This window comes from Abramis brama, assembly GCF_963993115.1.
Source record: "Abramis brama genome assembly, chromosome: 4".
NCBI classification, from domain to species: Eukaryota; Metazoa; Chordata; class Actinopteri; order Cypriniformes; family Leuciscidae; genus Abramis; species Abramis brama.
This window is the reverse complement of record NC_139966.1, coordinates 41,290,073-41,314,797: the sequence shown is the minus strand read 5'-3', so window position 1 is coordinate 41,314,797 and position 24,725 is coordinate 41,290,073. Positions and strand designations below refer to the sequence as shown.

General features: G+C 37.6%; 1 protein-coding gene across 4 annotated transcripts in view; it reads left to right on the top strand.

Annotated features, from left to right (window-relative positions):
• syt1a (synaptotagmin Ia) overlaps positions 1-24,725 on the top strand; it is a 190,704-nt gene that overhangs the window by 57,392 nt on the left and 108,587 nt on the right. For 2 of the 4 annotated variants that reach the window (XM_084113055.1, XM_084113052.1), the window contains exon 2: positions 9,821-9,872. The gene's annotated coding sequence lies outside the window, so the exon portion shown is untranslated. Of the gene's footprint in view, positions 1-9,820; positions 9,877-24,725 lie in introns of all 4 variants that reach the window. The other 2 variants (XM_084113054.1, XM_084113051.1) reach the window with 1 other exon arrangement.

Genomic DNA, 24,725 nt, shown 5'->3' with positions numbered 1-24,725 from the left:
TAAAAAGAGGAATAAAAAATCATCTTTTGGACATTGAACTTAATGCCTTAAAGGTAAGGGGAGGATTTTCTTTTTCCGGGTGGATCATCAAGACTATTGGTCCTCCTAAGTGTCAATCATTCTGGTGATATGTTTACGTAAGGCCGTCGTACGTGCTCGTGCACACGATTCACACGATGACGTGCGCTCAAAACACAGGTTGGGCTTCCCACTGATGCCTCAGTCGCGAAGTTTCTACTTGACAGGTAAAGTTTGGCATGCTATTTGGAGAAATCCATTTAAAATCACTGCTAGTAAAAGTTAATGTAAGCTATGATTAGCTTGTGCATACGTTTAATAGGCGTTCCCTCTCGGGAGCAGGTAGAGTGTTGCGCATGTGCATTTTTTCAAAAAGTGGAGAGGGCGGTTCTTCTAAAATTCGGGAAAATCCTCCGCTATACCTTTAATTAAAAATTTTTGGAAAAATCCAACCTTTAAGGACACCAATTTTTATTTTTATTTTATTTTTAAAGGCCAGTTACTTCATGGATCCAGGATACTATGCATCCTGATAAAGTTCCCTTGGCCTTTGGAATTAAAATAGCCGCACATCATCACATAGCCTTCACCATACCTAGAGATTGGCATGGAGTACTTTCCATAAGATCATCTCTCAATGCAAATCAAACCAGCTATTAGGCTAACTGAAATAAAACCATGCCAATCTCTAGGTATGGTGAAGGCTATGTGATGAGGGGGGGCCATTTTAATTCCAAAGGCCAAGGGAACTTTATCAGGATGCATAGTATCCTGGATCCATGACGTAACTGGCCTTTAAAAATAAAAATCTGCCTGCCTCTATGGGAATTTAACATAGGGGTGTCCAGACTTATGCACCCTGTATTTTAAGGAAGAACATTTATTTATTTACGATACATTATTCATTCACAAAGAAAATTGGTGTCCTTAAAGGTTGGATTTTTTTAATTAAGGCATTAAGTTCAATTTCCAAAAGATGATTTTTTTATTCCTCTTTTTAGTCAACTTTAGCATGGGTGTCTAAACTTATGCATAGCACTGTAGAATTATGGAAACATCTGTACACATATGTACACATTACAGTAATGAGAATTGTATGCTTAAATCTCACAGAAATTATGCCAAAATAATATGGCCTTGCGCATGTATTTGTGAGAATCAACGGGTAGAATCTTCATATTCTGACAAAATGTTTGAGCATGAGATAAAAAATTTGTCCTGCACAGATGAAAATCTGTTTCTTCAACAGTACCATGTGTCAAGTGCTCTCTTAGTATGATTTATGAAGAGTAAACAACAACCCCTGCTGTCTTTATAAGGAATGCGTTGTTGTCTCAGAGCCTCAAATGAGCCTAAAGCCTGTGAATCCACCTCTCTCTCAGACAGCACCTGATTGTGTTGGCCCATTTAACCGTCCGACCAGCTCCCCTGATACTTATTTCAAAATCATGTTGAAGCCAGACTCATTTTAGCCATTTTCCAGGGAGACTCGAGCGTGTGAGCTCAAATTGCAGCTTGTTACATTTAGGCAATGTTGATTCTTCTAATTGCCGTCTGTCTGGCTCTCGTCTCTGTGTTGGCCTGTACCAGAAAGTTCTCTCTAGTCGACAATGCCCCTCTGAATCATGTGCATTATCAGAGATGCAGTTGCACCTGTGTTTAACATTAGCTCGCTTTGGAGGCCTTCGCAATCAGTGGTTCTGCTGCATTGCTACAATGATGTACATTACACCTCTGCCCAGATTATGTTGTCGTTTTTTGGCCTCTGCAGTCAGCTGGGAGGTACCAGCCAGTGGGACCACAATTATATTGCTATATCTGGCGTTCACACTCTCTCTCTTTCTCTCCACAGCTCTTTGCGTGACAACTGAGCGCATTGGGGAATTTAATTAGGCTTGGTGCAAAAGCTGTGCAGTTTGAGAGTTGTTTTTTAATGAACAGTTTGCTTTGAATGTCGAAAACTGCATTATTTGCATTGCATTTGTGGTGATATGTGATTTTGGAGAAGTGTATTTCGCTGTTCCATTTTGAAGCCATGCAGTCTCTTTGCTCCCATGGGATTATGTTACTGAACCGTAGTAGAGTTTCGCAGAATCAATGAGCAGAGCATCTTAGTGAACTCCCAACTATTACCATGAAGCTTGGTATATTGCCTGATTTAGATTCATTCACTTTTTTTATTAAAAAAAAAGTTTCTTAGTGGCCAAAAACTGGCCTTGCTTTTAAAAATAAAGTATAGTATATGTGGCGAGAAGCAGGGCGGGGCTTAGAGCCATGGGAGTAGAGAGAGGCCAGTGGAGCGAATGTTAAAGGGGTGGTTGATTATGATTTCTCTTTTTTAACTTTAGTCAGTTTGTAATGTTGCTGTTTGAGCATAAACAGCATCTGTAAAGTTACAATTCTCAAAGCAAAGGGAGATATTTTTATAACAAACGGCTGGTAGGGACTACACGAGCTTCCTCCAGGGTTAGTGACATCACCAACCCTAGAATTTACATAAACCCCGCCCCCTGAACACGATTTATAGATTATCAAGACAGAAAATGCTAATCAATGACTAGAAGATAACTACACATAAGCTACATAAATTCATCAACTAACCATTCAGAAATGTTCTGTTGTATTCTACATGTTGTCACTTCTTCTTGAGTCTCTCCATCATTGTCTGAATCCGGTTTGAACATAAAAGGCTAAAAGTTTTTGAAATATTCAGTGCATGTCTGTGTGAGTGGTGCAAGCTCTTGAAGCTCCGCCCACTGTGCCACGAGCAGCAGCTCATTTGCATTTAAAGGAATAGACACAGAACGGTGCGTTTTTGCTCACCCTCAAAAAGTGACAACTTTAACATGCTATATAAAAATATCTGTGGGGTATTTTGAGCTAAAACTTCACATACACACTCTGGGGACATCAAAGACTTATTTTACATCTTGTGAAAAGGGCATTATACCACCCCTTTAATGAGCGACACTTGCACGACACAATAGTCTCGAGTCCCTCGGAGGAGCTCCGGAAGGATAAAAGGAGTGATGACAGTGGAAAACAAGAGAGGACCACCCCTGGGACATTTTAAGTTGTTGTTTTGTTGTCTGTGAGGGACTTTCCCACCTCCTTCCCTGATCAGCAAACCTTGTTACAATATATGTACCAAGTTCTGTCCTGAAACTCTAGATGGAGCAGGCTGATGGTGCTGCAACGTTCTGACAATTACCTGCTGAAAAAAGTATCATTTTTTGCCTGCAAACTTTTGCCTGGCACACAAATAATTAGGTTTTGACACTGGAATAATTTTGTCATTTGTCATTTTTATACTTGTTATACGTTCTATGTGACAACTCATGAACCGTCACAGTTTTGCAATGTATGTCATATGTCATGCCCTTCTGTGCTTGGCTGTGCAATTGATGCTTGCTATATTTATGGTTATTGTTAAGAAAATTCTTCCACACACACTTCTTCCAAGTAAATTTTTACAAACTGGCACAATTAAGAACATTTAAAATGAGTATTTTTTTCTGCATAAGGGTTTTTTTTTGTTTTTTTTTGTCTTATTATATCTTCTGTTTTGCCTTTCATGTTCCCGCTAGACTATTTCTTCCTTTTTTTAAAAGGGTCCAATTACACAGCCTCAGTAGCTGCCCTGTGCTGTCAGAGTTGCAGGAAGCAGGGGTATATGGCCTATCAAAACCTTCAATTAGCTCTGTGGCCTTTTACTGAAGACCACTCTTATTGGAGGAAAAGACATGATAGGGAAAAAACCCAAAGCCAATAACTGCATTAACCTTCATCGTCAACCTCTGTACAAGTCAAGACGATGCCCTTTTAAGTTCACTTATGTCATTTTATAACATGTAACCTCACTGAAGTTCCTGGTATTTTTTATGACAGTGATATGGAACTTTTAGTGACTTTAAGTGTAAAAGTTTTGAAAACTTTTGGGCCTGTATATCGGGTCACCCTGTGTTCCTAGAGAGAGCTTTTAGAGAATGTGGGGTTAATGTGGCATCTAACACAATAATTTGTAATGCAGTGCTTTTTCTGTGCAGAAAAACACATTTAAAATGCACAACCCTTTTAATTATTCATGATCTTTATTCTCTTATAAATTTCCCTCAACTACCGAGTCCCAAACCAGCTTGTCTGTATAGCTATGAGCAGACATGGCTTCTGGGTTATTTTGTGGCTTTAAGATAAGATGAGAAGAGTTTATGGATTATGCATGAAGTCTGTGTTTAAGCGAACACAATCATCAGCAAGAGCTTTGATCAGTTCTTAAAACCTTTTTAATTGCACTGCTGTCTTTTATTTATTTATTTTGTCTGATCAGTTTTATTTATTTTATTATTGTCTATGGGTCTGTGACGTGATGCTCATAATTTTTGTCCAATCTGTTCATTTATTATATATATATATATATATATATATATATACACACACAGTATAAAAATACATTAATACATACATTCATAAAAAATACATGCATAAAACTGTGCAATAATAAATAAATACATTAAAGTCAAGTCACCTTTATTTATATATCACTTTATACAATATAGATTGTTTCAAAGCACCTTCACAGTAATAAACAGGAACAGGATAACAGGATCTATGATGCTAACTTCATCAAATATGAGACAAATTCAAATTCTGCTGTAAAGCAGCTATAAAAAGACAAAAGTGTCGTTATTCAGCTCGAGTCAATACAATTCAGTGAAATAAGTATTGATATTGCTAAATTCATCAATTATAAAACAAATTCAATTCAGCTATAAAGCATCTCTTCGGTTCAGCTATTGAATGCAAGTTATACATCATTTCTATATTAATTTTGTTATTTTGGTTTTGGGAGAGGCACACATGTCAGGGTGATACAACCGACCCAAAAAATGGCCTTATTAAACAAATTGAATTCTTGAAAAGAAAACATGAAACAGATTTGCATCTTAATCCTGTATTATTATTTCTTAGAGAGAATAAAACTGCTTCACAGCTTTTTCATATTTTAACGTTTGCCTGCAAAATCAAAGTCAAGATTTTATTTCAAAATCAATTTCTGAGAACTTGGTACATGTGTTTTAATCTAGATTTTTATGTTTCTTAAAAAACATAAACATTTTAGATGTTTCTTTGATCTTCATTTTTCTAAATGAAACCACAGTGTAACTTTTTGTTGCATCCAAAACTATGCCATGATAAAATGACTTTGACATTGTGTAATTATCAGTTTGAAAAGTGGGCCTCTTATGTTGGAGGACCATTTTGAAAAGCCTGAACTTTTAGAGAGCGATCTTGTATTTAAATGATGTGGTGGGCTGAAAGTAATGCAGAATAAAATTATGGTCATGAAACTGCTTTTTAACAGGTGGCCTCCCATCTGTCCAATGTGCTTTTTACCGCTTTCTCTAATGAGCACTAGGTCACCTTGGCGCACCGATCCTTCATAAATTAAAGACTGTCTCTCCAATAAAAATTGGAATATGTGGCTATTCAGTCTAAGCTTCCACAGTACGGCCATTGTTTGGTTTTCTTGTTCTTCAGTTTATACACTAAGGTTGGGTAAAATCAACAGGGGCTTCAATGCTAAATGTTGTGGCTTAGTCATTACCCTTTACTTACTGTAGCTGCCTTCACCATGCAGTTTGAGCTTTAAAAGCGTTGGCTTTTGGCCTTTGTGAGGCAAATTTGAAGTTGAGTCATAAGAGCGGATCACGCAGTGCGTATCAGCGAGGGGTGGTGGATATGAAATGTCAAAGAAAGAAAGTCCTTGATGCAGAAAGTGTGGTATTGTCGTCACTCTCTAGCAAATTAGACACTTCATCACAATGATGAGGTTGTTTCTTTTAGTAGGAAATCATGACTTAAGCCTAAATAATAACTCTATATGCAATGAAGTTAGGTGTTATTAAAACTCATTTATTTCAGCAAAAATCTAAGAAAAAAAAAACATAATGCATAAAACACTTTTGTGATTAAGCTTGCAAATCTAAATCACACAATTTAGACATTTTGCAGAAAAGTGTCATTCTCCTTTTTTTCTCTCTACAGAAAGACCTATGTAGATACGTTTTGATGCTTTGAAGTTCAGTGGTAGCCTCTGGTAATGTATTTAATTTGTACTTTAGAGACATTCAGTTTTACTAGATTACATTGATTAAAAGTTTTTAAATGAACCATTTTTGAAGTGAAATACATCCCAGACAGTATATTCATCACTATTAAGCAAGGCTGTGATATTTTAATTATTTATTTATTTCTATTAGATAGTTTATTGCTACATATGTAACAACATATTCGAGCCACAAGTTATCTTTTTTCACCTCTTCACATTATCAAAACAAAAGATGCATGTGAGATAAGCATGTGCATGATCTGACACCAATTATGCTTATAACCTAACAATGTGCAGCTCATGTAAATGGCTTAAACAGTGTTCTTATTATGCATCACCGCATAACCAATCAGTGTTTGGAATAACGCCTTTTAAAAGAACGGCGTTAGGTAACAACCTTATTTTTTCAGTAACGGGGTAATCTAACTAATTACTTTTCCCGTCATTACAACGCAGTTAACATTACTGGATTTTAAAGTCGTTGCGTTACTATGCATTGATTGAATAAACTGTGTAATTCGAACGCACCCCTGGCTCGCACAGCTAGTGAGGAGGTGGTTAATAAGTCATGTGTTTCATGGTAGCCAATCAGAGCCAGTGTTTTTACACACATGCCAGCACACGCGCCACAGAGAGAGAGAGGCGCGGGCGCGATCGAAAAGGCGCAAAGTGTTTACATTTAGTTTTACATTAACATTAACATTTTACATTAAACTGGTTCTATGCCTTTACTTTATTAATAAAACTTTTAATAAAAAGTTGAGAGCGGTTGATTTAATTTGCTAGAGTTAAATGCACTTTATATGGTGTAACTGTTTACTTTTCTTACAAAGATAATGCTTGAAGTGCAGGATAAACCTCTTGCTGTCTGTCGACATGCAAGAAATATCGAAAGTTATGTACAAACACCTGTCTGTTCTACTCATTTCAACTGACTTGTGAAAACTGCTAAAAAAAAAATCCAAATTCTTTGACATATAGCAACTTTTTTTTTTTTTTTTACAGTAACGCAAATAGTTACTTTCCCTGGTAATGAGTTACTTTTATTTTATAGTAATTCAGTTACTAACTCAGTTACTTTTTGGAACAAGTAGTGAGTAACTATAACTAATTACTTTTTTAAAGTAACGTTCCCAACACTGTAACCAACGCACTGTGAGGATAATAAAAGATTACATAGAAGCTTACTCCTCCTCATTGAAAATTGTCTAAAAACATTTAGGTCGATTACAATGAGTTATAGGCCTATTAAAATTATTAACAGTCTATAATATTTCCGAAAACTGTAATAATTAGTCAAAACAGCTTTATTTCAAAAACAGTTTGTTTAACATGGACATTGTTTAACAAATTAAAGGGGCACGGTAGCTACATCGCAGGTGGCTTGGAAGACGTGGGTAATATATGGTTTATCCATTTTGCAACACAAACTGGAGGTAAGCAACAGTAATTTGTAGCTAGTTTGATAGCTACAGAAATTAAGATCTCACTCTTTTAATTTCTTTCTTGCTGCAGATGAAACGAACACTGAAAGAACACTGAGTTTAGGGCAATTGGTTCGTAGCTTTGCTTCAACTGTGCGACGAGGAGCGCGAGTCAGAATTCGGCTCAAAATCGGACGAAAGTCACACAGTGTATGCCCGCCTAAGAAATATTGAGGTGAAAATTGTCTGTTCAAGAAGGGCATTGATAGACTTGGCAAGCCTGCAGATTTGCTTTATTAATTGAATACTCCAGTAGGTGGTCAGCGGTGTATGATAAATCATACTAAATGGGGGTAAATTGTCTAGAATTAGTGTCTGCGTGTTTATCACTTGAGTCTCAAAATGCTTTATGAAAGATTAATAATGAAGAGTGGCGTCAACTGCAACTGGGGGCAAATAAAATGTAATCGTAATAGAGAAAGAGAGAGCAATGAAAAGAGAATGAATGTTGAGTGTGTGAGAGAGAGACAGAGAGAGAAAGAGAGAGAGAGAGAAATGAAAAGATAATGAATGTTGAGTGTGTATGTGAGAGAGAGAGAGAGAGAGAGAGAGAGAGAGAGTAGGGGAATCTAGGGGTTTAATACACTGCGAGCACTGCAGTCATGTTAATTATGCAATTATTGTAAAATATTGTGTAAGAAATTTCACATTCTAGCACATTTAGATCAGGCAAATGTATTTATCAAGTTTAAATTGTTTTAGTTTATATGTCTAGGCCTATATGGTGTTTTTATGCTTTAAGAAAAACCATGTGAAAATTCATCAGTCAACACCATTGCTGAGTATTTTCTCCTTAAAACTGCAGTGAACCATAACAAGTAACCAATCTTGTCAACGTGCGGTATGGGGCTTTCCTTCACTGACTTTCTATGATGTTCAAAGCGTTTCTAAGGATGATGATTTTTAGATGATGAACAGGAACATGGTTCATGTAACATTAGCAACACATTATTAGCTGTTTGATAACCTAGTCAAGCCAAAGGCTAATCATATCAATTACTGTTTTTTGTCCGACGTAGAGAGCGATAGATAAAACGCATTACCATTCTGATACATCGACTTTTTCCTCGTTTTATATACTCTTATTATATTCCTTCTCTTTATATCCTATATTATCTTTATCTTTATATAGTTTTTTCTTTTAAAACTATACATTTAATGTGCCCTTATTAGAGGCCAACTCGTTTAAATCTTTTCTTAAGCTTTGCCAACATTTGTCCAAATGTATTTGTCCAAATGTGTCCCACATATAAATAAACAGATACATAAATTTTAAGATTTAAATGTACCATTTCACATATATTTACATGCAAATGTTTCTGATTGTGTTATCGCTATAGATAAAGTTGCTTTCTAAATTAATAGAAGTAAATATTTTGTATACGTTTTAAATACATTTGTTTATTTATAGGCACATGTATACATTTATAAATATGGATACTATATAACTATACATATTATAAAATTAATAATGCATTTAAGTTTGATATCTGTGTATGTGGCCTGTGTTATAGGCTGGTTTTAACTAAGCTTTTCTTTTACCTTTCCTTGAATATTTTAGACCATAAGACTGTGCACTTTATAATTAATAGAATATTAAATTGCCATTAACTCTCCAGAGCTCAAACCTACTTCTCCTTCATATTTAATTTAAGGTGACTTCCTAGGCACAGGTCTTCACGTGGACATTCAGACATTGTAATTCAATTCTACAATGAACAGTCTGTTTTATTTAGAACTGTGCTAATTAATGAACATCAGACCGGCACACTGTACAGCTCTGCCTTCAGGCTACTTTAAAGCTGTTATTCAAAACATCTTTAATTTAATAGTCATTCATTTCTGTTGGGAATTATTTTCTGCCTTATGTCACTGAAAATGCATTGTTGTATATACTAATACTAATGTACTTTCTGAGAGTTTGAGTCAATTGAGATGACTGTCAAAACTAAGTCCGCTTTACCTGAATTTCCCCCTGTATAGTTTGATAGACCTCTTGGTCCGTAGTTGTGCCTTGGCCTGCTTTGCAACCTGATCATTTCCTGTTTTTCTATACACATTAAAGCAAATGGCAGCCTCCTTTGGGTCCATTGCTTGACACCCTCAAGACTTTATGCGCTGCCTCGAGGCTGAGATGATAATGTGTGGTGGAGATGGCCATCTCTGAGCCAGTGTTGTGCTAATGTGATCTTTTCTCCTCTCCTTCCAGTGAACACAAAGGAAAAACCGGAGAAGAAAAGGAAGATACGGCTGTGGTTTCTGTAGGTACTGTGCTTTTTGTTCTTGGGAATCTTATCAGCAGTAGTATAGAGTTGTTCATGTCACACTACAACTTTGAAGATAAACAGTGCAGTTGTATTGTAGATCTTTTAGAAACTGCAGTTATTCTGGGAATTTAAGATAAAGCTATACCTATAACTTAATCTATAAAATTTCATCTGATATCATCAATCACAGTGCAGAATTCAAAGTGCTTATAGCATGGTATCTCTCTCTCTTTTTTTCTCAACACTGTAGACACTTTTGTGTGTGAATTTACACTATATTACTTGCTACAAGTTGCCATACTACGCAGTTTATAGTAGCAGCTGTACTATTTGTTTTCAGTAAATAAGTGCTGGCACTATGGTTTCCAGCATGCACTGCAACGTGAATAAACGATTGATTGATTGATTGGATTGATTTGATTGATTTGATTGATTGATTGATTGATTGATTGACTTTTGGGGGGGGGGGGGGGGGGGGTACTGTTGTTGCTTTTGTTTTAGGACTTGTGCCCCATTGTGCCAACAGTATTTTTATTGTTTTTGTCTAAAAGTATGTTCATGATGGAATGCTCATCACCATTGTTGACTCCTATTTGTTCCTATTTTGTTCCCATTGTTTTCATATTTTTCAATTGAAATAATTGCTTACAAACTAGTAGAAGACTTTAGTACAAGGAACCCTCATATCTCCGAAAACACTAATTTTCAAAACATGGAAAAAAAAACACTGTATCTTTTTTAATAATTAAACACTGCATTGTCAAATTAGATATTGTGTCATTATGTTATTAACATATTACCAAAATCAAGCTTCAAATTACAAGTTACAAGGTTTTTGACCAGCGAATTTCAGAGAATATTGGACATGCATGTTTTGTCCGTCAGTAGAACGGCCGCATCTGAAGCAGTAAGTGCATCAGATTAGGTTCATCAACTTACTGGTTCTAAAGTTTACTGTAGCTACAGTATACATCAGTCAAAATCTCAAGTGATTAAAAACAAAGCTGCTGTGCACAGGCTCTTTAACTCTTTCCCCGCCAGCATTGTTGATTATTTTCACAAAGGTTTCTGTTAAATACAGTCCATCCATCTTTCTAATGCCATCATCTTGATTTCCAACTGATTCATCTAAGTGTCTGACTCCAGTTTACAATCAGAGGTGTTAGGGATGACTGAAGCAACTAGTAATTAATGCTTCCTCTGCTACTTTGCCGAGTTGTGTGTGTCCCTCGCTCTCTCATGATGAATGGAGCTGCTGGACCCTGTCCCAGCTGTCATCTGTGATTGATGCACTGTGCTTGTCTTCGTCCAGGTTTCTTGCGCTCGGTACCTCCTTTTCCCCATCCGATCTTCAGCCTCATCCTATTAGCCACAGTATTAATCACCACCAGTGCTGCTAATTGCTTTGTAATCCCACCCCTGAGCCATACAATGTGTTGAGAGAAGTCACCTCTGAATCCCATCACTTTCCCCGTCGTATCCGTATCTCTGTCTCTGCCATGCTTGTTTTTGATAGCAGTGTATTACCCACGGTTCCCGTCCTGCCCTAATCCTCTCCCAATTTCCTCGACAGATAATCTAATGCAGGGTTCACCAATCTCGGTCCTGGAGGGCCGCTGTCCTGCAGAGTTTAGCTCCAACCCCAATTAAACACACCTGAACCAGCTAATCAAGGTCTCACTAGGCATACTAGAAACTTTCAAACAGGTGTGTTGGAGCTGGTTGGAGCTAAACTCTGCAGGGACAGCGGCCCTCCAGGACCGAGATTGGTGAACCCTGATCTAATGAGTCACTCGCCATAAAACTTCAACGCTGCACCCATGCTGATGTAAGAGACAAAGGGCTTGGCCGGATTTGTCAGGAAGGCCATTTGGAGTATAGGATGCAAGCTGAGGTTGACCTCAAGTACTAAGACTAAGCCATTTTGCTCTTTCCTAAGAGTAAAATCTCAATCGGATTTCAGTTTATTCCGTACTGTTAAGGATTTTTCAATACGTTCCTAAGGGCCCACCCACACTGCACGTTTTAGGGGTCAGACTAATCTAACACACCCAATTTAGTTCATAGAGTCAAGAGGACCTCCATAGAGTGACTAATGAGCTGAACAAGGTGTGCTGAATATTGGCAATGTCCGAAATGTGTTGGTTGGAGCTTGAGAAACCCTGGTCTAGGTCACTGAAGCATTTTCATAGAATCTGAGGGGGTATTTGACGTTCACGCTCCATTCCAGATGTGGCTTTGGGTAACTGTACCGTCATGAGAGAAGACACAGTGCATTGAGCATGGAAATGGAGGATTATGGCGAATAACCTCAGGCTTGAGCGATTGGCTCAACCAGGCAACCCCGCGGTCACGCTTTGATATTTTTATTTATTGCCTCCCTCAGCGATAGATGACATATTTCTCTTTCTGAGAGACAGCAAGCATAAATTCTCTACAAAGCAAAGGCACCTCGTTGGCCGCTCCTTGACGACGGGATAGATTGACAAGCCACTCAAGCGGCCCTCACTAATCAGAACTCCCATGGGGAGAGCAAAGCCCCAGGAAACTCATTTAAAGTTGTCGGACATATTGATATGCAAAGCACATCAACGTCAATAGAGAACAATCTAGATAAATATGAGAAAAATGAATCCATCTGTAAAAATAATCAACACACACTCAGCCTGTCTTTCATCTGTCTATAGCCAGGCATCCGATTACGGACCAAAATAATTGGGTGATGTGAGGTCCAATAATGGAGGGGAAGACCATTCTGGGGATATTTGGATATTTGGAGCTTTTACAGTGCTGTTAGCAGGCTACGTCTCGCCCTCAGTGCTATAACAAGGTGTACATCATCCCTCTCTGGAGTGCATTAGGGGCACTTTATGCAGGCTTTTAGTACCCCCATTCCGCAAGCAACTCTCTTCCCTCTTTTTACCTGCGCTCCCTCTCTTTTGCCACACTTTAAACAGCATATTACCTTCGCTAGCCCGTCTCCCTCATTTTCTCGACAGATAAGGCTTCTTTTTTTCAGGCCTGTTCCTAACAGCACAGGCTATGCCCAATGTTCCTCTTTTAATCCATCACATTATACTATTTCATTTCTTCTCTAATTCGTTAATCAGCGAAGCGCCCAAGCTGATATGACCACAGTTATACCAGAAGCAATTTCACATCTCCGGTTCGTCTCTCGATTTCTGCCTGGTGAATTCTCAGATTGTTCCTTTAATAACCTTGTCATGGATGTATCACAGCTTTTGGCACATGACTCACATTAATGCGTCGGTCCATTAAGAGGAAATTAAGGGACTGAGTTTTGCATAGGACTGTCTTATCAACAGCTGACAGATGGACATGTCAGAGAGACATGCCAAGGGGTATATGGATGCAGCAGTGCATGCTGGATAGGTAGTCCTGTTGTGTGACCTCTAATAAGAAATGAGACGTGAAATGCTGCAACTATAAGTGGAATTATTAACAGGAAAACATGTTAGATGTTTATGATGTCTTAACTAGTAGAAAGATGACTAAATAATAGTGTACTATGAAGCATGGTTTATACCCAAGAAGTTAAAAGGGGCTTTGGAAAGTCTTCCACAAATGGCAGATTGCCTGACAGTTTTAGACACCATCTGGAGTTTCTAGTGCACTCTACATCTAAGATAACAAAGGTGGTCAGCCTACCGACGGAAGTGTGAGTAACAAACTTGTTTAGTGAATCCTATAACACATTACTATTGCACACGACTATTACAGACATATCACTGTGCCACACTAACCTACATATACATTGCAGCACAATAATATAATATAATAATACTAATAATAATATATTCTATAACATGTTATATTTATTATGGAAAGTAATGTAATGAAAGTAAAGTGTGGCACAAAGTTAATTGTAGACCCTGCTTGCACAGAGATCTATTATGTGGTTTAATTATTCTCATCCCATTTTCTTTTTATGCCTGATCTCATGTTATTGTACAATAGAGCAATGATGATGTTAGTGTCAGGGACACATTTTACATCCATTTATAATTAGAACAGGAACCTAACATGGCTGTTCAGACAGATGCTAACAGTATCACTTTCATGCCAATTTCTCCATGGTAACAGAGCCATGTGACACAGTTATTCCGCCGCCTGTCAGTGAAGTGGAGCCAGCAAGGGGGGCTTAGAGAATGTCCAAAGGTCTCACGTTCACTCAGTCATGCCACTGACTGCAGGTCAGCTGATCTCCTGCCTTTACATGCTCTTTTTGCTCCATTTCTATTGGGTTACAGGGAAAGGCCAATGGCAGAGTGGACATTTTTAGATCCACCCCATGAGCTGCTAGGCACTTTCATCCATATGTCTCCTCTACAATATGATGTTTACTGGAGAGAGACCAACTGAGGCTTTGGGAAGCTTGGCATTAGATGACACACACATACTCACACCCACCACTCTCAACCATTACCCAAATCAGAGACTAGGATTTCCCATGATTCTCTGTCAGTGCTGTTTAAAGGAAACAGGGGAAAGCAGTGGTCACAAATTTCAGCTAGACCTCTGAAAGAGAAAAACAAACACTGCAAATTACCCATGGGAAAGCAAGAGTCCACTACAATCTGCTAGACATCAAGACAATGTACTCTACTGCATGCCCACAAATAAGTATTCTCAGGCCAAATAAAGGTGAGTGGCACCTTGACTATCAGCATATGAAAGCTCCTCCATTCGAAAACAAGATGGGATGAAATTTATCCTGAGCCACACACTCAATGGCATTTTCCCACTTAAACGAAATTAAGACTAATAGGGCAGGCTTTTCACATTCCTTCAATTATAGAATACCCACTGGTGCTGATTATTTAGACAGGGTGGATAAATCAAAAAAGCGCATATACTTTGATTCCAATTAGAATTGGTGAGCTGGAGTCAGCACTAATGGTTATTTGAGGAGCCTTAAAGTCCCCATGAAATCAAGATTTAAGTTTTTGACTTTTAGTATGAATATTTTAGCCTTAGTGTGCTCCAAAACAATGACAAAATTCGCATTTAGAAGATATATCCATTCAAAACTCACTCTCTCACTTCTGCCAATATGGATCAATGATTTTGATGACTTCACTCTGCACTTTAGCTTCTCATCAGATTTTCTGTCCAATCAAATGCTCTATAGAATCTAAAGCATCCCCCTATAGAATCCCCTGCACTATAAATAGACGCTGAAGCGGCGGCTGAAATACAATTTATATTTTCTATATTGTGAATGGCACATAATGCACTATATAGGGGATAGGGAATGATTCAGACAGTGTAAATATGCTTTCCATTCGGCAAATTAGGTCTGGTTTCTTAATTTTGCACGAACCAGTCCAGATACACGATAGCACAGTGCGGATCAAATGCGTGAGTTGCCGCAGACCATAAAACATATCGGACCCATTTGAATTCTTCACAGAATTCTCTATTTTAAAGCGATATGAAGGACATTATAAACAGTTAGACAGACTCAGCATTAGAAACAGCACATTTCGAGTAGAAGAGATAACACCGAAGCCATACACCAGCATAAATTACACACATTTCAAACTACACATTCTTAGCATGATTATGTTCACTGTTTTGCTTTAGTGACATTTTCATATTAAATCTATAAATGGAATCTATTACACTCTGGCTGTCATAAGCTGTCAAATGTGGCTTTGCCGAGCTCAGTGACTCTGGCCAAGCTGTGATATAAATGAAACGCAATTGGCTATTTGAAAAAAAGGTGAGGAGCTACTCAATATGTCCAGCCCTGTCTTCCTGTTTCAGTGGAAATTACATCAACACACTGAATAACGCTGTGCATTTAAAGGCATTTCAGTAGGCCTTCAAGACCTCACCCATCTAACTCTGCTTCTACAGTAGCTGCAAGTTGTTTTCATCCTCTCCAATGCTCTGTGGCTGCTCCACTGTGACTTGGTCACAATGAATGCCAACCAGCCCCCAGGGGCTTTGAAGTCAGATGCTTGCATCGATCTCTAGAGCTGCCCATCATCTCAGCGGCACTGCAGAGTGCTGTCCATTCCAAACATACCTGAATTTCAGCAGATTCTATTTTTTTGTTCAATGAAATTGAAGCCATACAGAAGGGCACTGCATACTAACACGCAACATATTTATGCAAGCTGTCTATGTCAATGATTGTCTCTGCTGTGAGTCAACACAGCTTGCATTTTGATGGATACAGAAATATGTTGCTCTGGATATGTTTTGCATGCAACTCATCTACTGATAAGTTTGGGCAACTGTAAAATTAAAGGTTTTGATTGCTGTTAATTTTATGCCAACTTTTTGGTTGGCTTATTAATGCATTACTTGTACAATGCTACAATAGTTAATGAAATGGCCAGCTGTTGCCTCCCATAACAGAATTTTAAGTAATGGCCTTTTCCCGATAATCTAACCCTGGAACAATACTGCAAAATTGTTATAGTTTTAACCATCTTTGTCTTGTTTTCCAATAAACATTTAAAAATATCTAAGTATTATATTTTTCAGTGAACAAAGACAATTAGCTAGAAGTCAAATCTGTGAGAAATTGCAAATTGTGCAGCTGTAGTTGTGTGATGTAAAAAAAAAAATAATAATTGAGCTATGACAACCCGATCTCATAAGAAAGCATAACTACTTTACAAGTTGGTGATTTCATATAAATTCGTACAATGTGAATCTTACAGAAACATTACATTTAGGAGAAAAAAAACTTAAATATGGAGGTCCTAGCCTAACCCCACCCCTAAACCTAACCATTAATGGGGTGTAAGTAGATCATACAAAAATGCACTAATGAGATTGTGCGAATTCATACAAATTAGCCATCAATTCGTTAAAAAGTTAAATTGTTACAAATTGCTATCAGACTGTGTTGGATATGAAGTCATTTTTGAGAAATAAAGTTGCAATTGTGGGATATTGAGTCGCAATTACAAAAATGTATTTAATATACATTTCAAATTATGACATAAAACTGTGTAGATTATAAAATCAATTACAATAAATTAAGTGTTTATCTAGGTGGAAATGGGTTTCAAAAAATTGCACTTATATTCAAACTGCACTCATATTCATGGCTTATATTGAAAATACATTCTTTAATTTTGCTTCTCAAATTCATTTATCTTGTTTTAAGGATATTTTAAGGATGATTTTACTGATTAACAGGACAACGATTCTAATTAAGAATATCATTTTTTGAACCTAAAATGTCTGGACATAACTTATCTTGAGATGTCTATGTATTGGTCTGCTCTCTAATGTAATGCATATGTGACCCTGGACCACAAAATGGGTCAATTTGAAATTGAGCTTTAGCTGAATAAATAAGCTTTCCATTGATGTATGGTTTGTTAGGATAAGACAATATTTGGCCGAGATACAACTATTTGAAAATCTGGAATCTGAGGGCACAAAAAAATCTAAACATTGAGAAAATCGCCTTCAAAGTTGACCAATTATGTTCACGATTGTGTTGCATTCACTCACAAAAATAAATGTTTTATATATTTACAGTTGGAAATTTACAAAATATCTTCATGGAACATGATCTTTACCTAATATCCTAATGATTTTTGGCATAAAAGAAAAATTGATAATTTTGACCCATACAATGTATTGTTGGCTATTGCCACAAATATACCCGTGCGACTTCTGACTGGTTTTGTGATCCAGGGTCACATATGATCTCTCACCTTTTCAGTTTCAAAGAGGCTTACCACTATTTTCACTTCTGTCACACCTGCAAAGTCGTAGCTCTCATCTTCTCCAAGGCAGGTGCAGAAAGCGTTCAAGAGCAAAGAGCGTTCAAGGTCAACCCACGCAGTGAGCTGACCTATGCCTATCGCAACCTAATAATTTTATCCACGGTAGCACAGCAGAAATGTTTCGGGATGTTGCATTAGAGGGATCAAAGCAAGAGTATCTTAATCTGTTCTTGAACTGTATGAAATATCTAGGGCAGGTTTTTTTTTTTTTTTTTATTGTGCTAAGATCATCCGCCGGTGAGTCATACTGTACACATCATCGCAGGCTCCAGGCACTTCCAAAGAAGCACCACGTTAATGCAAAGTAACATTTGGTTAGTGTAAAATATTCTAAATCACATAAGAGAGACGCAAAAATAACTGGATTTGTGCAGATGGAAGGGTTGCTGCATGCATCGCTGACAGTGTTTGTGTGAGTATGTGTGAAAAAGCAGCATATACTCAATTTGAGTTGTAACTGTCATCTAAATCCTTTTTCCCACCTTTTAACATGCAGTGTAGGTGGTGTGCTTGAGGATTAGGTCTAGCCTTTAATATGTATTTTGGAAGCGCACAAGCTGTAGAATTACTTTTCATACTGTATGGGGATCAAACCAACTATCGAAACCTCCTAAATTAATCAAACTTATCTGCTGTGAACATATTTTCTTAACTTTAATGCATAGGTGGAACTGAGAAATGAACAGCCCTAGTGATACAATAAAACACAAGCAAGCACAGACAAACCCTTCCGTCACAACATCCAATACACAGTAAATGTCACCATATGGAGGGTAATTTCTATAGTTGAAGCAATCCATCTCATTTAGCATGTACTTTCCATTCTTCAGTTTAGTTGGACCAATTGTACCTCAGAGCATGGGAATTGCCAACTTCCTGCTTGTAAAAGTGTAATAGAATGGCAACAAAGATCAACAGTCAAATTCTGGAAGTAAAAAATCCATTCGTTTTCTTCATAGGGTAATTGATTTTTTAACAATAACTTATTGACCTTTAAAGACAAACCTACTATGAGTCGCAATGCTGTTAATGAAAGTTATTAGTATTAATTTGGTTAATTATTATGTATACAGTTCTGAGCTGTTAAACAAAGAAAGTACTGTAAACAGTATACGAAAAACTATTATAGCATTTGCTCTTCTATTATTAATAATAGAAAGCCAATGCTCTAATACTTTATCGTTTACCGTCAACATTCAGCAAATAAGCATTTATAGCATTTAAATAAGTCTTTGAATATCTGATAGACATTTAATTTCATAAACCTTGCAAACGTTTGCGAATCCAGCTTTGAGATCTTCTGAAGGCTGCATAAAAAGCATAGCTTTGAAATCCTTGATCTCAAACTATGCTGCACTATATCCAGTTGGCCGCTAAGTTGTATTCATGGTATACTTTGGCAAAATTAGTGCTTCGTGTTCTTTATTTGAAAAAAATATTATTCCCAGTGCACACGTCTATTATCAGATCACTGAGTGCACTGTTGGTTACAATGTTTACTTAGAAGATATATATTTATTTATATTAAAAAAATAATAATTTTTATTTCTGAAAAAAACTTTAATAGGACTACAGAAGCAAGAAGTTAATCTTTTAAAAAGTATTAATCTTTATTTTACAGATTATTTTTTTTATCCAGTTCAAATATTTTTTCATATTCATTATTCATTTCCAATTTAGTAAATATTATGTAAAATAAATAGTATGTAAAATAAATGTTATTTCCGCTGTTGTTATTGGGTGTGTTTTTACTATGTTAAATAGTCTGATATCAAATATATATCTGCTTTATATTGGCCATCGGCCTTCAAAAAAACAATATTGGTCGACCACTAAATGTAATGCTTGTAAGGAGAAATCAGGTAGAAATATTTCACATCCGACAAATGGAATGCAGCATGAGATAACATCTACTTAGTTCAGGTGGCAGCCATTTTGTATTCTCAAAAGGCAGTTGATATAGCATAAAATTGACGCAGCACAGGCTTTTGTTCCTTTTTCATCGTAAGCAAGGCAACTCAAACAGACGTGTCAGACTGAAGTTACTGTGCACTGACGGCTCTGCTAATTGCATACAAATTGTGTGTTCAGCAAACTTAATCGGGCAGAGAAATATTTAAACAGTGCATGGGGTGAACTCAATCATACAGTAATGCCTCTTAAACCCACTCTTTGCAATCAGAGCTGGGCAATTCCAGAAAAAAAATTCATGGACTCCGTTGATGTTGAAGGAATGCCACTCTTAACCCAGCTTTTCAACATGGTCCTTTAAATGTTGCACAAATACAAGAATGAACTTCTTATTCTACATGCGCATGTACACATTTATCCAATACTAATATACATTTTAGCATAATAATAATGACTCTCTCTACCAGTTATTTAGATACACATGAAATCACAATTGACCCCATTTAGTTTATTATATGTACTTTGTCTTTATTGTTCATGATTCATCAGTGCATGTTATTCCAGAGGGGAAAACAACTTGTGTAACTCTAAAATGGCTTTTAGCTGACATCATCTAGGCCTTGTGGAGTATTGGTTAATGTTAATCATCAGTTGAGAAGCTATTATTTTAGGCCACTGTTATAGGTAATGCAGTCTTTTCAAAAAATCTTGGCAATAGTAAACGTTGTAGTTTAATTCTGGTTTTTGGTCTGGTTATTGTTTTGCATGTAAAATGGTTTTGTGAATATGAACATTTTTAAACAAACATTGTGAAAACGTGATTTCCAAAGGCTGTCTCTGCTATATGTGGGACAAAAGCAGCAAATAGGATCTCCATGGAAAGGGAAGAGGGATTCTTCTCAGGTTGGCCTACAGTTGGCCTGAGCCAAAATGCCCAGATGCTTTTTAAATGCCGCTTTGGCTCACAGTCTGCTGTAAATTGAACATGTGAGCATAATTCTGAAAGTCTGTTTGTTGTGTTCAAACACAGACAGTCCTTCTGCTACCCTTCCTTATCTGTACACATTCCTCAGATCAGACTTTCATTGCTGCCCACCTGCCCTGCCCTGCCCTGCCCTGCCCTGCCCTGCCCTGCCCTGTTTTGACTCTGAAAAAAAAAAGAGGTTACAGTGAGGCACATACAATGGTAAATAGGGCCAATGTGTTTGAGGATGTGAAGAAATGTGAAGTTTACAGTTTTATAAAAAACAATCCTTTTGTTAAAATTTCTTCTATATTATTTGAGATGTAAAGTTGTTCATACAGTATAATTTTTATGGTCATTTTAGGGTTTTAGGTGTTACTGTAGGTTGTCATTGAAACAATCTTGTTGAATTGGATGAATTGTTTTCACTAAAATCATATACTCTTTAAACTCTGTAACCCAGATTTTTAGAAAAAAAGTAGACATGCACCGATCGACCGGCCAGGGACCAGGGACCGGTCAGTCTCACGTCATTCCGATTCTGAGATGGTCCGTTTTGTTGCCAGCGTAATTTGCATATGCATCCCTTTCAGACGCAAAATTTATGGTAGGAGATATTTTAAAGAAATCATGCAAGGTGATTTACTAAGATTTGCACTGGTCAATTTACTGGTATTTGCACAATTATTTACTGCCTAAAGAGCATGTCTTAAACCAGACGCTAATTTGCGCTGCTCTTGGTAGATTGCGTTGGTCATTATGGAAATGATACGTCTGCGTCTGTGTTCTTTAATTTCCGCGTCATCAGTAGATCACATGCAGAACTTTCCAGTTCCATCAGCGCTTTTTTGGAATTGCGCTCTGACGCTAATTTGCCCTGTTTAGTAAATCTGAAAAAAAAAAATGTCATCTGATATTTGGACATCTAATGTAAGACACTCATTTTCAGTTAATTGTTATTTCTACCTCTTTCCAGTCACTGGGCACTTTATTCTGAGAGTTAAGTGAGAGAAGATCCAGTTTGGGGGAAATTGTAATGCTTAATAATTAATTTTATTATGAAAAAAAATTTAATTGAGGAAAAAGTAGATTTTTGTTTGTATATGCTGGCAATTATAGTTCTTAGAAAATCATAATATGCAAAAATCGGTATTGGCAGGGCACACTTACAAAGTAATCCGATATCTGCTTCTCTAAAAAAAGAGGGACAATTTTGTGCTGTCAATTGAGCTTAACTTGTATTGAGGCAGGAATATTCTTTTAGGGGGGATTGGGGTTATTCCGAGGGCAGTCATACAAAAAGCTAACTTACAAAGAAAGATAGTACCTACAAAAAGGCAGCAGTCAGGTCAAATTCAGTAAAATTTTACAGTGCTGGATGTGTCTCAACTGATTTCTCGTTTCAAACAGCTGTCAAGGTTATCAAAAATTGCAGGCCCCATGTGTGTTGTCTTGTCTTTTGTTCTTTGTGTATCTGCTCCCTGTACCGATTTATGCCTTGTTTCCTAAATGACCTTAAAATAACCTCGACATGTCTCTTGGGATCGTACAGCTTAAGAGCTAGGCTCCCTTGATAAGGCCATTCACAAGTCTGTGGGACTAAATCTACTGCAATTATGTCTTCAGTGGCCGTTTGCTGCATTTGTGTCACAGTTTTCTTTGAATCAATACCATGTTTTAGCCAGCATCAAAACAAAAACTACATTTCATCATTTTGGCAAAGAAAAAAAAGGCTTTTTGAAGAGCACCTGCTGAGATGAGTGTGACACGGTAAAGCAATACGATAGAAGCTGAGGAAGAGAGAACTAATGTAAGAGTTTCTCCAAGATCCACTGACAGTTATGTAAGTACCCACAACCTGTCAAAGCCAGAGAATCCCTTAAGAAGAACCAGAGTCTGAGATGAGAAGGGAGGTCTCAAACACCTCCAAGTCAGATATGGAACTTCACACGAAAGCTGCATATGAGTACAGCTGTTATACAAGTGATCCAGGCCTGTCAAACCTAAGCTGTAGCAGCCTTGAAGGAAGAAAATGGACATTGATGAGTGATTATGATAGCGAAGAAATTCAAGAATATTACCATGGACATATGGAAATCATGATCCCCTGATGTCATACTTGATAAGCAGACATGCCCCTTTCAATTACTTCATAAATCTGTAAGGAACCAATTTGGCCTGTCCATACATTGATTTGCTTTATGCACTGGAGCGTAGTGTAGGTAACAGCCATATTGTATACTCCCTTCATATTTAGAGCTAAACGTCATCATTAGCTCCGAGTTATTAGAGCGGAACTAAAGGAGGTTGCTAAGAAACAAAAAAGCAACTTCAGAATGTGCAGTTATTTCTGATTTCCACGTCACAGCTTTTCACACCTCGGAAGAACAATGGCAGAGAATTTGGAGAGGAGACGAGGAGAAGATAATGTGTGATGTTGCTATGGAGTCTTGAATGGAATCACAGTATACTACCATTACCAATGTGAGATGGACAGCACATAAACAAACACTCACTACTGTGTTTAAAACGTGAGAACGGAAAGCTTTTAAATCTGACACTTTATGATGCCCTACACGATTTCATTATCTGCTAAATTTTGTGCCCTCTGTTGCTTTCACTCTTTCACATCCCCCCTCTCCATTCTTTATGTCTTATCTCCTTTGCTCTGTTCCTCTTCCTCTCCCAAAGCGAGTAGCATATTGGAAATGTCAACCCCTTTCTGCTTTGGCCTTTTGCCTTGGGGCACATTACAATGTCCAGGTCACACCATCTCCTCAGAGAGGCTGAAGAAAGCATTCTAGCATGATTTTATTCTCAGTGAGAGCCAGCTGGAATAGAGAGAGAGAGAGAGATAGAATGTTCTAGAGATTGACATTATGCCGACAACAGCCAGAAAGACAGCTACCTTGGGTGGGGTAGTTACTACATTTACATTTTTACATTCGTGCATTTGGTAGATGCTTTTATCCATGATATTGCTGTTGCTAGCACAATTATCTAGTAGATAATCATGGTTTCGAATGATCTAAAGGGATATTATAATACCAGGGTTTCCCATACATTCATTAATCTGTGGCGGCCCGCCACAATATCAACGCTGACCGCCACGGATTGATTCAGATTTTTTAACTATTTAATATGGGTAAAATTGTATTTTATTCGCGCTGCTTGCTCCCCCTCTCTCTCACAAACTGACAGGCACGACTAGCCCCTCCTTCTCTTACCGCACGATCTGAATCAAAACATGAGCATGCGTTAGTTAGAGGGCGGATTGTTGCCGGTGCTTAATGCTTATTCCCCCAGCGAAGATTCCAGAATCAATCCGGAGTTGAATGGTTAGTATAATGAACACTGTTGCTCAACTCAACATAACTCTGAGAAGTTGTCTAGATGTTAAGCGCGGTCGCGTTTCATTCCAGATTCGCGCAAAACTTTTGCGATTTTTTTTTCTAAATATCAATAACAACTAGGCTATTGCGAAATGACGGCGTTTCCATTAACCGATGTTATGCGACTAAACGTAATTTGTTCCTCGCGCGATCAGTTATTCCAAAAATCATTGCTTCACAGGTTTATATCACAGCCACCAGACTAGACATTATATTATTACTATCTCCAGGTTCAGGTTGGTGTGTGTTGGTTTTTGTCCACCTCAATCTCCAAGTGTGTGTGTGTGTGTGTGTGTGTGTGTGTCTGAGTCTGTGTGTGTCCACCTCCAGGTCCATTTTGGTGTGTGTCTGAGTCTGTGTTTGGGTCTGAGTGTGTGTGAGTGTGTGTCTGTGTTTGAATCTGAGTGTGTGTGAGTGTGTGTCTGTGTTTGAATCTGTGTGTGTGAGTCTTTTTGAATGTGTGAATGTGTGTGAGCCTGTGTTTGAGTGTGTCAGTAAGTTTGTGAGTTTGAGTGTGTGTGTATCTGTTTGTGTGTTTGTGTGTGTGTGTGTGTCCAGTTCCAGGTTTGTGTGTGAGCAAAATTTGCAACAAGAAGTCTGTGGAGCAGTCATAGCATAGAAAGTGTAGCAATGGCAAAGTCTTTATATATGATATATGAGATATATATATATATATATATATTTATATATTTAACTTAACCCCCCCCCCCCCCCCCCCCCCGGTCACCAAACACCACACCACCGCAAATAGAATCTAATTCTGTGGGAAACACTGAATACATACTAGTCTCAGACGGCA